This window comes from Carassius auratus, chromosome 20, assembly GCF_003368295.1.
Source record: "Carassius auratus strain Wakin chromosome 20, ASM336829v1, whole genome shotgun sequence".
NCBI classification, from domain to species: Eukaryota; Metazoa; Chordata; class Actinopteri; order Cypriniformes; family Cyprinidae; genus Carassius; species Carassius auratus.
Window position 1 is genome coordinate 7,196,008 of NC_039262.1, and position 15,926 is coordinate 7,211,933.

The 15,926-nt window shown below is 38.5% G+C and overlaps 1 protein-coding gene across 3 annotated transcripts in view; it reads right to left on the minus strand.

Moving 5' to 3' along the window:
- Positions 1 to 15,926, minus strand: part of hivep2a (HIVEP zinc finger 2a) — a 65,619-nt gene that overhangs the window by 26,169 nt on the left and 23,524 nt on the right. Inside the window, exon 1 of one of the 3 annotated variants that reach the window (XM_026290740.1) lies at positions 13,900 to 14,589. The exons of the other annotated variants lie outside the window; for them this stretch is intronic. The gene's annotated coding sequence lies outside the window, so the exon portion shown is untranslated. Of the gene's footprint in view, positions 1 to 13,899; positions 14,590 to 15,926 lie in introns of those variants that run through there. 3 annotated transcript variants of the gene reach the window in all.

Consider the following 15,926-nt stretch of genomic DNA (forward strand, 5'->3'; position numbering starts at 1 on the left):
TCACACCTCGTCATGCCGTCCAGGTGCCAACTTTCCCTGGAATCGCCATATTTCCATTTCCCACCAGAAAAAAAAGCACTGTCAAGAGTCACTGCAAACAATCCTTGATGCTAAGATCTTTATCAGAGCACGGCCTTTCCCACAAATTGGGCCTATCTGTGTAATGCGATAAAAGCCTTTACTTCCAGGAATCTGACAGAGAGACAAAGCGTCTTTGGTGTCTGGCTCAATTGCTGAGGGTGGAACTGTCACAGCTGTGTGAGGAAGGAGATGAAGCCACAGTTGCATCATACTGTAATTATGGCATCTTCAGTAAAATAAAATAGCAGCATCTCCATTTCCTCTACATGGCTACTCTTTACCTCTGACTTTGTGCCTTTAACTCATTGGCTGGTATTTTCGGATTGCCTTTTCAGATGCGTTTTTTGGTGGTCAATTCTAAATGTCTATTTAATTCTGTAAATTGAATATATTTGTACAGACTTTAGCTGGACAATTATTTCAAAGGCACACCTATAATTGCAATCAATTTATCCAGTCTTTTTGAAGAGATGGCTAAAATAAATTATATTCAGCATTTTTGAAAGACCGGCTGAAACATTTTGCTGCTTTACAAAAGAAAGCCTGCTTTTACCTTCAGAATAAAAAAATAAAGCATGTAATAATGAATAAAGTTTAAAATGTTTGTATAATGCCATATTGTGAAATATTAAATCACCTTGTGAGGTATAAAGTCACAGTTACAAGAAATAAAGTTGCAGTTGTAAGATATAAAGCCATATTTTTGAGATATTGAGAATATAAATCACAATTATGAGATATGAAGGTATAAAAGTTATTCATAATTATAAGAAATAAAGTTTTATGTTAGATAGTTAGATTTAATTAGTACATCTGTAATTAGACGGTTAGATTCAATTCTGAGATCTTGCTGATGTAAGACAAATGTATTTTATCAAAAGAAACAAGGCAATTAATGAGAAAAAGACCAATTTCTCTGTAATTAGGAGAAATACAGCTTTGATTCTGGGTTATAACAAGTTATACTGTGACATATGAAGTCTTTTTATTTTACTTGAGGCAGAAACAGGCTTCTAGGGATCTGACAAAGTGTTTTTTAGTCAAAGAGAAGAGTCTGGCAACTATATTAATTCTGTCTCCTTATCTTAATCTGCCTGTCTCAATCCCTGAGAGGGTCTCAAGTGTGCGTACAGTGGGGACAGATTTTTCCATCATTACTTGAGTGTCTTTGGACCTCTAATGCACTGCTGAAATCAGAGAGAAACTGGAGATATTATATTAAGAGAACACACAAGCTTCACCCGATTTTGATACATTTATTAGTCCTTTCCATCAAGAAAGTAAAAGTTACGTGGGAACACTAAGATTACAATCACAGAAAATCAGTGAATGCACAATCTTGGGTGGCATCCCAGGTTGCAATGCTGAGATCCACACAGCGACTACTACTGTTGAGGCTGCAACTGTGTCAGTGACGTTGGAGGAAGTGGTAATGTAAAGGTGCAAACTGAACTCCCACAAGACTGTAGATACAACACCACAACAGTGCAGGCGACTGACTCGCTTGCACACACGTACACATCCGCCCACATGCAAGAGCACATCTCTATACTGTAGCTGTCTTTGAGTGAGGAGACAAAGGATGTGAGGTGAAGAATGGTGAATTGTTTTATCAAGTTTGCTTTGACTAGAGAGACAGGTTTTCTGGTCATGGAATTGGGGTCTGCCACAGACACTTGGGCCAAGAAACAAACACTGATTAACAGTTCCAGGCTTGGAAACTCTGGGTATCAGTGGAGGAAAAAGGAATGGAGGAACAGGCCAGATTTCCCCAGACCGAATATACCCGTGGAAAAGCTGGGCACTAGCACGCAAATACGCATACTTGTGCAAACAAGCGCAAAGCAGTTTCTGATGGCATTGTCATTTTTTTTTCCCTTGTTGTGAGTCTCTTTGAGAAATTATTTTTCCAAGCTGCTTGGAAAGTGGAAAATCAAGCGGCTCTCTGGCGTTTTCCACATCTGTCATAACCTGACGAGTCCTCTCCCCGGGGCATGTTCATTTCCAGAGACAGGACCATAGTGTAATCTGACCATGAATTTCCATCTCTAAAAGACACAACTACATAACAAAGGCAGCACAGTGGGGATGGAACTGCTCATTCACGATTTCTCAGCTTCTTCCAGCACTGGGATGAAACCCCTCAATACGAAATGAAGAATTAAATTGTTTTTCCAGTTTCACTGACATGCAGCTGAGCCTTTCCGTGTGCCCGTGTTTCACGCTAAGCTTGTTCCGTATCATGTTTGTACCATGGGTGCATTCAGCTGAGTCACATGTGATACTGGGGAGCTATGAACAGCAAAAACAGATACTATTTGGCTATTTTTAACAGGTGAACCCCTAAAACAATCACCAAATTAAAGCTGTACGAAATCAGACTGTAACGACGCAGACCTTATTACAGACCAGTAGACATTGACTGGCATATTAAAACTACAATATAAAAATAAATAACAACAACAATAGAAATGATATACATATAAACCTCTCGAGGACAGAGTTTCAAAGGTTAAAGGCAATAAGTTTGTTTCAGAGTCATACTGCAGGTTATTGAATCAGATATTGATTCAAAACTCGTTTTTACTGATTCAGTGACTCCATTCAGTAAAAAATAAATTCAGATGAATCCACTGAGTAAAGGATAGATCATACTGATTCACACAGTTTGAGTCTTTTGAAAAGATTTATTAAAAGAATCAGTTAATGAATGAGACACTGTAAATATAAGACACACTTAAAGGAACCAAGTCATTTGTCATTTATTTAGAATATACTAGTCTAGTTGTGTGTGTATGATTGTTTAAAGAGAGCTGGGTCATAGGCTTGAGAATTAGATTACATTGTTATGCTGTATGAATGTGACTCCCTAAAAAGAACCACATCACAAGAATTGTTTATATGTGATTCACCCTACACTTTGCATGAAGAATAGGAAAGTGTTTTATCTATAATTTTGATACATGTATGTTTCTCATCTCATCACATTCATTTCAGACTCAAGTTCAAATTCACTACACAGGTTTTTTTTTTTTTTTTTGCATAACTTTCAAGTCAACACTGAGTATGTCATTCTAAAAGCAAACTATTGTCTATCAGCACCTCTCAAAGTGAAAACAACACCCATGCCCAGACACAAATCAAATGCTCCGGTCGGAATGGCCAATGCAATTTCAACAGGCAATTTCCCCTCTTATTCCATTCTTAAAAACACGTCTGCCACAGTCAAACAACTTGAACAATCATTTCACCTGAGAGACACGAAACCCTTTTTTCAGGTTTCAGGAACGTGTAACTGTGGAAGAGAGGAAAGTTCGGTTGATGTCATAGGCTGACTCTCAAGGGGAAAACCCTGTCTTACAGAATCAAATCCACACAATGAAGTCCATGCTTCAGCCATTCGTCCTCAGAGATCTGAGCTAAGTGTGAAGCAAATACAATTCAGTGCAAAGAAATACGAAGAGAGATGAGCACACAAAATCCCAAGATGTGAGTGTTACGTAACGCCCAGGACACCCTCTTTTGTGTCTCTGACAATGCAGCCCTCCTTGCAGATGGAAGGGACGAGGTGTCACTGTGGTCCACCTCTTAACTCGGTCGAGAACCTCACAGTGAACTCTGGCAGCGTGTGTGTGTGACTTACATAACAGTTGCTTCGCTGCCTCGCTGGGGCGTAGGGGTATACAAACAGCGCTGTTCCAATGTGTGTGTGTGTCAGGGGGCGGAGGGGTACACTACCTTCTCTGTTAAGCATCTGAGGTCACTGCTAGCCCCCATCACAAACAAGTTCTCATCATCTTGCCTCTAGCAGGAACGCACACATGAGGCCTCTTGAATGTTTAAGTGTGTACGTATGTTGTTTGTGTACTGTACGTCTCTTATGGGTGTGTACGGAACGCAGGAGAACTTGTTTGTACGTGTGTATTTACATTCATCCTTGGAGACACATCAGACTGGGGTAAGAGAAGTAAATAAACACATAAACAAAACGAATAGGCAAATCGTGGCTGTTTTTTATTTATATATATTCTTACATTAAGCAAGAACGGATAAGCTCTCTCGCAGCTGAGGTCTAGTTGCCCCACTAAATATATTTATATGCGCAGTTATAATCAAGCTACACATTCTATCACTCTGTCTTTAGGCATTAGTACAATACAAAAAAGTATAATAATTTCAAAATCTGGTAAATATTACATAGATTAAATAGAGTTAGATCATGGTAAAGTAAAAAAAAATAGGGCTAATAAACATATTTAATATCAACAAATATAAATAAATTACTGTCTGTAAGTCTGTCTAGTGTTCATTTGGTTTCACAGTTTCATTAATCTGTTCTTATTAAGTAGTCAGCAATATTTGCCACCCAGGAACCAAAAACTGCTAAAGTCATCTAAAAATAGTTCCACTGTAAATATAGAACAGAACATTCAAATAATTTGTAATCTGTCATTTTCCCGAAACCTGTTACCTGCCACGTCACTGCAGCACCTGATTGAGCCGTTTGAGATTAATATAGAAAGAACACCCAAATACTACGCAATCGATGATTCTTTATGAAAATGATCTGAGAGCTGCTAAAGCTGCCACGTCACAACTGCACCTGATTAACACACAGTTCTGGGACAAATTTAGTTCTAAAGCACACTTCTAAAGCAAAACAAGGTTGAGCCCGTTTTAACCCAGATTAGCCGTTCATGTACTTTCTACCGTTGAGTTGTAGTGAAATGCGACTACGTCAAATCTGTTCAAGAATCTCAGATTTAGACGTCACACAATTCTGAGTGTATTCATTCGGATTTCATAGAAAAACAATTGAAAATAAAACTCCCCGATACCATTGTTACTGTGTAAAACAGACTGCTAAATCAATTCCAGACATGACCATTTATTTGCTGAATAAACATGATTAAATATCCACAGCATTGCATTTGAACTCTGTGTGTATCTATATATCTCACACAGATAACACAAGCATATGACTTCTAGAAGAAGTAAGAACTGGTACTGCTACATAACATTTTACTTGTGTTGCCTGTATTACGTCTACGAAACATGATTTTCTGTTCTTGTCAAAATATGTTCCGACAACCATACTGTAAATCCACCCATTTCAAGCACTAACAAGAATGAAAAAACATTCAAACTGAAATCTGGCTTAGAAACCTTTTGTCCACACCCTGTGTATTATGCAACCAGTCCTCTTCCATGACACGTTAGAAATCTATCAACAGTTCCTTTACGATTTTCCATCTCTAAAAACACTTAACCTGCGTTTAATTACTTCTGGATCAACAAACGCTGAGCGAATGACTGCCTGACCTGCCAGCTCATGAGATCACAGTATACTGCACGAACAAAAACATGCACGCATGCAACTCTATACACGCATTATGTGGTGTTGCATTGCATGCTGATGACTAGATGTGGGGAAAAGCTTTTTATATCACTATTAAATGAGCCAAGAAGGGGCCACCCTAAGTTGTCTCGGAAAGAGGCCCCCCAGTCAGGAATGTAGTGGCCGTGCCGCCCGGGGCGTCTGTGCACTGGAGCCACCTCACTGGAGGAATTTCCAACGTTCTAATAAAACTGATAATGGGATGTGTACACAGCAGGAGTGGAAAATCAGAGGTGCGTTACGAGGTTTTCCACATTCCTCCCTCTTCGTGGACCAGACATGCATGCCCTGCATATGCTGGAGTCTGAGTGTGTGAGGATCTCTCGGTGTGTTTATATCTACCTGCTGATGGGATATCCCCACAGGCAGTCCACTGGTGTTGTTTAACACCAACAGAGTTTCTCTATATATGCTGCAAATCTTACAATGGATATGGAATGCCATAAGTGGTTTATGCAAACATGTAGACCGAATCAAGACAAAGAATTAAAGAATTTAAAAAATATATTATCCACATAAACTACCATTCAAGATTTTATGCTTACTGAGGCTGGATTTATTTGACTAAAATTACAGTAAAAACTGAAAAATTATTTCTTATAATATTCAAAATATTTTTTTTTTTTGTGGAAACTGTGATGCATTTTTGTTTCATGACTGAGTGATAAAGAATGCTGTAAAACAAATCTTAATTATTATTTTTGATCTATGCAATGCATCCTTGCTAAACTGAAGTATTAATTTCTTTAAAAAAAAAAAGACGTTTGAATAATATATCAAACTTATGGCAGCTAATGTTTTTATTCTTTAAGGCCAAATCCTGACTAATGCAACCAATGACTGATTCCACTAAACTGCAATATTCCTACAATCCAATAGTGGAGCCAAATACTGATACCCCTTTTCTCTAAGAAAGCCTATTTTTATTTCCAACCTGGACACCTTCGGCCGTCTCCATGGGTGATAAATGTAGACAGAACCAAATAAAGATCTAGTTTCTTCCACTGTTGAACAGCTTCATGCTCAGCTTTTGTTTGGTGTGACTGTATGCAGATGGACGAGTGGCAGCCTCCTCCTCTCAGTATCACAGATAGATCTCCCTTAACTGGCAATGAGAAATGAACAACATGAACCACTCTCAGCACAGTGGGCATATGGGGATTGGCCTTCTCCATTACAGACATTTACAGCAATTTTACAATGTTTCAGTGATGCTCCTTTTCCTGGGATAGCAATTTAAGTGAGTTCTAATGTCGGAATTTCATGCAATTTATGATGCATTTTGAATTGAATGAAAAAAAAATTGAATGAATAAAAAATGAATTTCTTATCGTTCTGCTATATCACAAACATCATGATACTGTTCTGTACAGTGGGAGATTGAGATTAAGCATGACTCGTTATCCATAACCTACATAATAATATATTTTTTAAATCGTATATATATATATATATATATATATATATATATATATAGCCTAATTTATAAATTAATAAAATAACATTTAATTTAGTTAAGGAATGATTCAATTGGTCTGTAAAAGAGACATTTTTACTGACAATGCATTATTCTCATCACAGGAATAAAAAAATAAAAAATAAACATAGAAAACGTTATTTTACATTCTAATAATACTTCAAATAATTACTGTATTTGTTGTATTTTAATCAGAGAGACTTTAAAAGAAAAAATAAATCTTAAAGGCCCCTTTTCAATTGTAGTGTACCTGAGAAGCAATGTTTACTTCATTGAGAAGTATTTACTGTAAATATAATAATAATAATATTCAAAGAAAATCATGACATTTTACTGGTATCAAATACTGAAATTCTGTTAACGAAGCAGTCCTAGTTAATGCTGAAAACTGATTCAAAAAATCAATATCTCATATTCAGACATTAAACATTGATGCTTACCAAGGGCAGAGGTCAAAAGGCAGTGAGGTTTGCCCATAAACAGTCGTGCTGTAATGTTCATAGATAAGTGTCATGCCCACAGCAGTATGTGGTCAGATCTGTGTCGCACTGTAATGAGGGCTGCTGTGCTAGCGGCAGTTTTTCTATTTCCTTCCCTCTGTCCTCCCACTTACTTACACACTCCTGTCTCTCCATCTCCACACACATAACATGTACCCCACGGCAGCATTTACAAACTCCTGTGGTTTTTAAATAGAGCAGCACAATCTCAGTCACAGCAACCCACGGCTGCTGCCTCTCCATCTGCCTGAAGATTTTTTTTTCCCCGTTTCCTTCCATTTCTTTTCTGTCTATTCTTCCCTCTGACTCAACTCATGGCTCCTTTCATTCACAGACTAAAAATACAAGTTGAGGCCCTCACCTTGCCTCGGTGTCAGCGCGTCAGAGAGTCAGTGGGATGAATAAACGTCAGCTGCTCTCTTCTCTATGGTGGTTGAAGGTTCAGGTGGGTTTCATTACAGTAACCTCTCTCTTTCTCCATTAATCTGGTTCTTTCCTGTTCTGAAACCTCTGCATGATTCCCTTATGAAATGCCACACACTGTCTCACTCTTGAATCTCTGTGTCTGACAGATAAAGAAAGGTGATGCATTACCAGCATCCTCCTCTAACATCATTCCTCTATCAATGTTTAATGTTTAAAATCTGTGTTGCAGTACTAAAAAGCTATGATGAAGTGTTTAGCATGCAAACACATGCTCCAGACATGTTAAGCTGTGGTGCTCATGTGGGAAATGAAGGTTTGAATCCGGTCTATATGCCCAGGTTGCCCAGAATGACTGATTCCCACCCATACTGCTCCAGATTAATATAGTCAAGAAGCCTCACTGAAAACTAAAATGAAAACTAATCATTTTTATTATATAATAAATAAAAATAATAATTACATTGAAAACTATAATAAGAAAATTAAAATAAAATAAAATATTAAAGTTAGAAAAAGTTAGCTGAGGAGGCAAAATTTCTAGTTTTTCATTTAGTTTAAGTACAAAAATTATTAAAACTAAAAATAACATATTAAAAAAACAATTAAACACTTTTTAAAATAATAATTTTAAATATTTATAATATAATATAATAATAAATAATTTATTTAAAATAAAAATGAAACAGACAATTGAAAAATAATATTTAGTTTAAGTACTAAAATGATTAAAGCTGAAAATGGAATTAAAATTTATAAAAATGAAGTAGACATTTTTAAATATCATTATTTTAAGTACTAAAATTATTCAAACTAAAATAGACATTTTCAAATAATATTAATTAACTGACCAAAACAAAAAAAATGACTAAATCTTTAAGTAAAATTTTAATAAATTGGAAAGTACAAAATTAAAAATAAGATACTATAGTAATGATACTAAAATAACATTAGTTAGAATAAAAGCAACTAAAACACAACATATACTTGTGACCAGCCTCATTCTCAACAAAATCCCTCCAAAAAAGGTTTTGCTGAAAAAAAGGGATTTGTTGAAACGATTGCCTATAATTTCTTGCGTCCAGCATGGAGTGACTCATTCGTTGGATGATATGTTTTATAGGGTACAGTCCACCAGCCTGGTGTGTAAAGCCTGATTTTTTTCAACATTAATAATGGAGGCCACAGACTCGCAGAGGGAGTCTGATCTGTCTGACAGGGCTGTTTGGAAAAAGAAGAGACAAAAAAGACCCTAACTTTTAAAAAGCATTCTGAGGTTCAACTTTAAACTTTTACCTTTCAACCATACCGTAAAGGTGAGTTCAGACAGGGCTGTCAGATAAATTTATGACTGCGCAATAAAAGTCGGTAAATATATGCTATTAAACGTCAAATCTGTACCTGGGAATAGATCTAAACCGTAAATTGCTTTTATGTGAATCTCGATCATAGCAAACTGATTTTCCAGTGTGAAAGCTGCCAGGAATGTGGTTGATTGAGGCCAGTGGAGACAGGTGGTCTCACCTGTGATTCCATGGAATAAACCCACCATTTTCCTAGCTGTCTCCACTCAAAGCCTCACCTGAGCAAAGGTAAAGTGTCTTTGTGCGTCTTTCATCTCGCTGTTGCCTTTTCATCCTTTCAGGCTGAGAATGTCATGAGTCTCACTCTCTCTTTCTCTTAGCTGACCCCAGGCCTGGGCTAATGTCAGTGGGCCATCTGTGATAGGAACCCTGGGGCCCAAGTGGCAGAGGGCCACATGTCTGCCTGCCCACTTCCTGAGTCCAGCCCACACACTGGGCCTGGCCAATGCAATGCCTGCACACACACTTGTCCAGTATGATGCACACAAACGCATACAGACACAAAAATGCTGCCGGCGATGCATAGTACACACTCAAACATTGAAATCTACATTCACATGCTATAAGTCGAGAGGTCAGCATGACTGAACTTACTGCCCACTCTATGCTGCTTTACTTGCGTTCACAGATGCACTGCATTTCAAGATGTAAACAGCATACAGTAAATAACAACCGCAAGTCAGGAGATCACGTTAATGTTAAAAACAAATCATGATTTTGAATCTCAATATTGGATCCCGTCTATTCCACCTCTTTTCTCGCTGGATTGCGAATCACAGAGTGCTTGCCCATTTGGCTCAGGCTGGTTATCCAGGTCTCACTGTTTGCTACAGATCTGGCATTGGCCGGGACCGAACAGAAGGTATGGAGAGCTTAGCCTAGTCGGAGATCAGGCCACAGACGCAGAGAGGGGATGCAGTCAGGGTCTGTCCAACCTCCATCCATACACCTCCACACTCTTCTGGCACTCGGATCAGTGACATTTGCGTCACAAGGCACAGCTAGAGTAGGCTTGAATGAAAGCCTCAGCATTCATTATGAAAACCTGGCCATGCTGTTTTCGATCGGATTCAGCTGTATTCGCCCCGTAGTTGCTCATCTATGGTTTCTAATGACAGCAGCTGAACAGTTCAGCAAATGTTTCTGGTTTTAATTGCCCACCTAATGTTTTTGGGTATGTTCTCATTGTAATGTAAATGTACTGATAGAAATAAATTAGAAACAGGAATACAAAAGGAAAAAATATAGAGGCACTAAAACAGAAATAACCAAGAAAATGATTAACCAAATAGAAGGGATTGAATAGTGAACAGGAAGCAGACATGAAATAGGCAGACTGTCTACACATCAGCATAATTAATTCATAGCCACATTAACTCACAGAAAGGTCAGAGAAGTTAACAGGGGCAAAATGCCAGTTGTGTCACCATGGACACACTGCCTCTGTCCTGAGCATCTCTCTAATGCTGCACATTGAGCGGTCTTGACTTTTAACCCACACCTATGGTCACTGCAACATTATTCAAGAGTGCAGATGCCGAAGCCGTTGTCAGGAGACGACAAAATGCGAAGAAATGTCTTTGGTGTCTGTCAACACGTGACAAAAAGGGACTTTTGTGGCAGCACAGAGGACCTTGCGAAAAAAAGCAAATCATGCGTGAGGAGTGAGCATGGATGTGGTGATTGTCTCTTTCACTCCCCTTCAACAGAAGGAGGAGCGTGGTGGTGCAAGGTCACAGAGGATCCTTCAGGTGTACAGGTGGCCTCCTCCTGCCATCTGTACTCTGTGGTTCTCTATTCATTTCAGGTGCTTTTCTGTCTCCAAATGGAGTTGCTTTCAGCTTGGCCATTGAATGGTGGAATTTATCATCAAAACACTATTTTCTCTACTTCTAAGAAATCAGGTCCTTAACTGTAAAGGCTGATTCTAATCAGCATGCAAAGATGCATAACATCCACTTCTGTCTGGAAAGGGAATGAAAATGTGTCATGATTAGAAGGAAAGAGAGTGGTGAGCCTTTCGGTGGAGAAACGGTTTCATTCCAGTAAAGCTTGAAAAGAGGAAGTGTACATAGACAGCAAATGCAGGAAAACTGTGAAGGGCACACAAAAGAAGACAAGGTTAGATACTGAATGAAGTGCTCTGTTGTGTTCTTTGAAGGATGAAAGAATATTGATAGTTGGACAAATACTTATCTAGCATTTTCATGGTTTTAAATAAATAGTTCACTTTTTCTATTTTTTCCCCTTTCATGAAATACAAAAGAAGGACTTTGATTAATGTACTGGTTGCTCTTTTCATCACAGGTACAATTAATTTGGAGTGGAGGTTTTAAGATCCAGAAGAAAAAAAACATACAGTATAAGCACCAAGAATAAAAGTGGTCTATATGATTTCTGCACTATTCCAGGTCTCAAATACTCAAATTGAGGCATTTGAAAACCAAAATTTAAGCGATCATCTGCCCTAACTCACAGTGGGCCATTCTTGAGAGAAGTAAAGATCTATAATTTGTAACAATCCGTTGTGTGACCTTTAACTAGAACTATTAATGGAAATAAAACTGAAACGTAAATATTAAATGATGAACTAAAATAATGAAATGATGAATAACTGAAATCATTTTAAGCTGTACTAAAATGAATTAAATTTAAATTAATTAAACTGAGCTCTAGTAATTTAAAGTAATAAAACTTACTAAAACTGAAATAAGAAGTAAATTAAAGCTAAACAGTAATATATACAAATATCAAAAGCTTTAAATCAAATACATAGTAAAATAATTCTATGAATTTAACTGAATGTTCACAGATCATTGTAACTCACGAACTCAACGATCAAGTTCAGTGGATTCAGTAAATTTAAGATTATCAGGTAACAGCTGAAATTATGGTCTCTTTCTCAAACAAATTTAACATGTCTTTAGAAGACTTTGCTACTGAGTCACATGAACTTTTATGATCCCTTGAAGCTTAAAATCTTTAGTCCCATTTAATTAAATTATATAGACAAAAGCAAATCATTAAAAATGTCTACCTTTGTGTTGCATAAGAAAACCAAAGTCCTACAAGTTTGACGTGAGGGTAAGTAAAGATCCTTTGAATTCCTTTCAAATTAAACAGTAAATTTAGAAGAAGAAGAAAACAGGAGAGCACTTCCAAGGACTTCTGGGAGCATAGGTCTATATGTGTCACACATACACACAAATCCAGAAAAGCAGGATTTTGGGCTAATCAAATAATGGCAAGCAGAAAACAAGCGGTAAACAATGCAGTGCCCAAACCTGGACACAATAACTTCATGTCCCATCACCAAGACAGAGCAATTGATGAAGCAGGGTCTGTATCTGGTTGTTGTGCACGAGGGTCTGTTGTAATCCCGTGAGTGCAGTAGTGGCAGGCTAACATCGCATTACTCTCATGCTCAAGGGCGGACAGAGCTCCCGCTCTGATCGGTAATTGCTTTCAATCACACGACAGGTCAAAAGGATCCATCGTGGTAGGCTTCCCTCCAATGATACACTTTAGACATTCAGAGCGCAAGAAAAAAAAAGTAAACTCCAAACAAACAACGAAACGTTTACGCAAAACAGTTCGTACACACAAAACACTTGATAATCCTTAACACATGTCAAATGGGGCATTTCCCGAACCCTGTCCCAGAGACACCTCTCCGAACAACAGTACAGAAGACGAATCCGCAACGTGAAGTATTTGTGAATGGAAAATGCTTTAGCACACTTGGCAGGGAGGATCATTCCACTGCTATCAGACAGACGTATTACAATTCTTTCACTCTACACAAGAAGACATACAACAAAGAGCAGGCGAATGAAAGAAAACGAGGAGGATATGCTCTCCTGACCTGCATCTCAAGGTTCCTGTAAAGGTTTCTGAATTTGAACTTTGTTGGTACATTCAAATAAGTCTAAAGTTTATGTAAAAGAAACTGATGCATCTTTAAATTGGTGACTTTTAGCTAGGACTGGAATAAATGCTCCAATGACATTGGTTTGGTGTTTCCCTGCGTTATCACCAGAGCTATCACTCGCATAATGAATTATGACATGCTGATAAGGCAGACAGCTGTATGGGGGGGTTGCATATCCGGAGACAGACGCATTGTGCAAACAAGCATTTTGTAATGATTCCCAGTGCAATTGATGGATGACGTGAGGCATGTGAACCCGGTTTGGTGGGGGTATGTGAGGGGTGTCCCATGACCGAGATGGGAACTGACATTCCTGTGCGCACAAACGCTGAGAATGCATCAGTATCAATGGAAGTCTAACAGCAACGTCCTATCAAGCCTTAACAACAAATGTACCATCAGAATGCAGGAGAGATTGAAAAAAAATAGAGGGTCATGCACAGGAAAAAGATTCCTAACAAAAGCTAGCCTATATCGCTGCTGTATCATAACATATAATGTTACAGCAGCATGCGAGCTATACAGGCAAATCGAGCAAAGTGGAGTATCTGTCACTGACAGCTTGCTTCAGTCCGAGGAAAACAGCTAACACAAGCTCCTCCGCTCCCTTGTCTGTCCTCGTGGTCACAACAACAGCCGACAGGGATATCACCTCTGATCAACACTAGACTAGTATTGTTAGAGACAACTCGAGAAAGGGAAAAAAAATCTATTTGTCAACCAACCTGCCTTCTCAAGGTCCTCGGTCATCCACAACATTCTGCCAATCTCAAATTCCCCTTGTCCATTCTAGGAGGTCAGGAATAAAACCAGCAAGCCCCAGCTGAAACTCCCATCAATCAGAAGGCTCTCGCTGATAGAGCGTATACTAGGAGACCTACTGATGTAAGCTAGTCACCAGAGAAAATACCCAGTTGTGACGCATATCCAGGAACAAAAATAGCAATGGGGCCCCTATAGGGATTATACAACAGACTACGCTCTGAGGTACTTTCGCAGTGCCTGCTCTTCAGGGCTGTTTTAGTGCCTTTTAAATCTCTAGAGCTGCGAAATCCACAAATCCTACAGATGGGTCAAAGAGCCTTTTGAACAAGCATTTGTGTGTAACAATGTCTTATTGGACAGTGCTTTAATTGCAGTCTGGCCTCGGTGCCTTTGACCCTGGGATTGTCCAAAGAGTGCGGTGTATAACAAGGTATCACTACTCAAACCTCCTTCTGCCACCTCCCGCAGGGCTAAAAATAGCTCACCGGGCTAATTCTTACAAAATCCCTTTATAGATGCGCTTTCACCGATCACTCTCGGCCAAGCCCAGACACTGATACAATTAGCATTTAGACCACGCCGTGAAATTGTGTGAGCGTGCATGCATTTAGCAAGGGTTATTTTACTGTAACAAAACAAACTGTGACATTGGACAGGTGTGCACTGCGACAACCCCAGTAATAAAAGGTTTTACGGGGAAACCAAGCTGCTGAGCAAAGACTTCCGGCCACCCCCTTCACGGCAGAGAAGATTAATTCTAACTTATGCTAATATATTTCCCAAAGCCACACTGTGTCATGAGTGACAGCAATGCAGCCCTTTTGAGGGTCACCTGAATGAACTGTCGGATCAAGAGTTATGGCCACATAAGCCAACAGCTCATGGCATCAGGCATCATTCCAGGGAGCATTTACTTAACCTGTGGGATGACATCAAGCTGTCAGGAGTCACCGTGATAACAACCATCCCGGTTATCCCAAAGATGAATCAGTTAATCACATCTGCGAGCTAAACATATACAGCTATTCGGCAGACTTTTGCCCTTACCACAGAATCCAATTTACACAGCTAAAAATATTTGACCAGGTCTGACCTCTGGAGAGCGACTCGGTGACTAACAGAGCATCTGGCCGACAGGGAGCCAGGATCCCCTGTGACATCGCCCACTCAGATATGCAGAGAATAAAAACAATATAAGGACCTAAACCGGTTCCCTGGGGTTTCTCACTCACTGTCTGAACAAGTCTCTCTGTAAACAACTCTGCTGGTTTAGCTACCAATAGATATCCAATAGGGCACCTTATTAAAATGTGTTGGATTGTTTTTGATAGGGTATGATTTGCACTGCTAATTAAACTATTTGGTCATCCTTTAATGGGAGTAGAAAATTTAGATGCATAAATTTGAATATTTAAAAATCTGCTTTATAGATGTGCATTTTAAAACAGTTAAGCATGCAGTATCCAGAGAAATGGACGGTTTAATAAAATACTTGTGACCACTTTGTCTGGGTTGTTACTTTCATGGTCAGAGTTTCAGAAATGTATGGTTGTGATGGTTTTAATGTTATAGGACATTCAATGTCACAACAACATTTATCAAAATGTACACTACTGTTAAAAAATTTGGGATCAGTAAGATTTTCTTAAAATGCATCCTTGCTGAATAAAAGTATTTGAAAAACTTACTGACCTCAAACCTTTGAACGATAGTGTGTTTTGTTATTTATTTATAATTATTATTTCACTTTTAAATACTCAAAATATGTCAGCACTGATAGCCTTGTGGGCAACATGCAAGTTGTGTCGCGCTACAACCGTTCCGAGTTCGAATCTTGTTCGAAGGACCTTTCCCTCCACTTTGCTTCCTGACAACTATACAATTTCTATCATAATAAAGATAGAAAAATACTACAAATATAATATTTCTCATCACAAATGAAGAATGACCGCATATTGCAGAATCTTGCTTTAGAGATGGAAAGTGA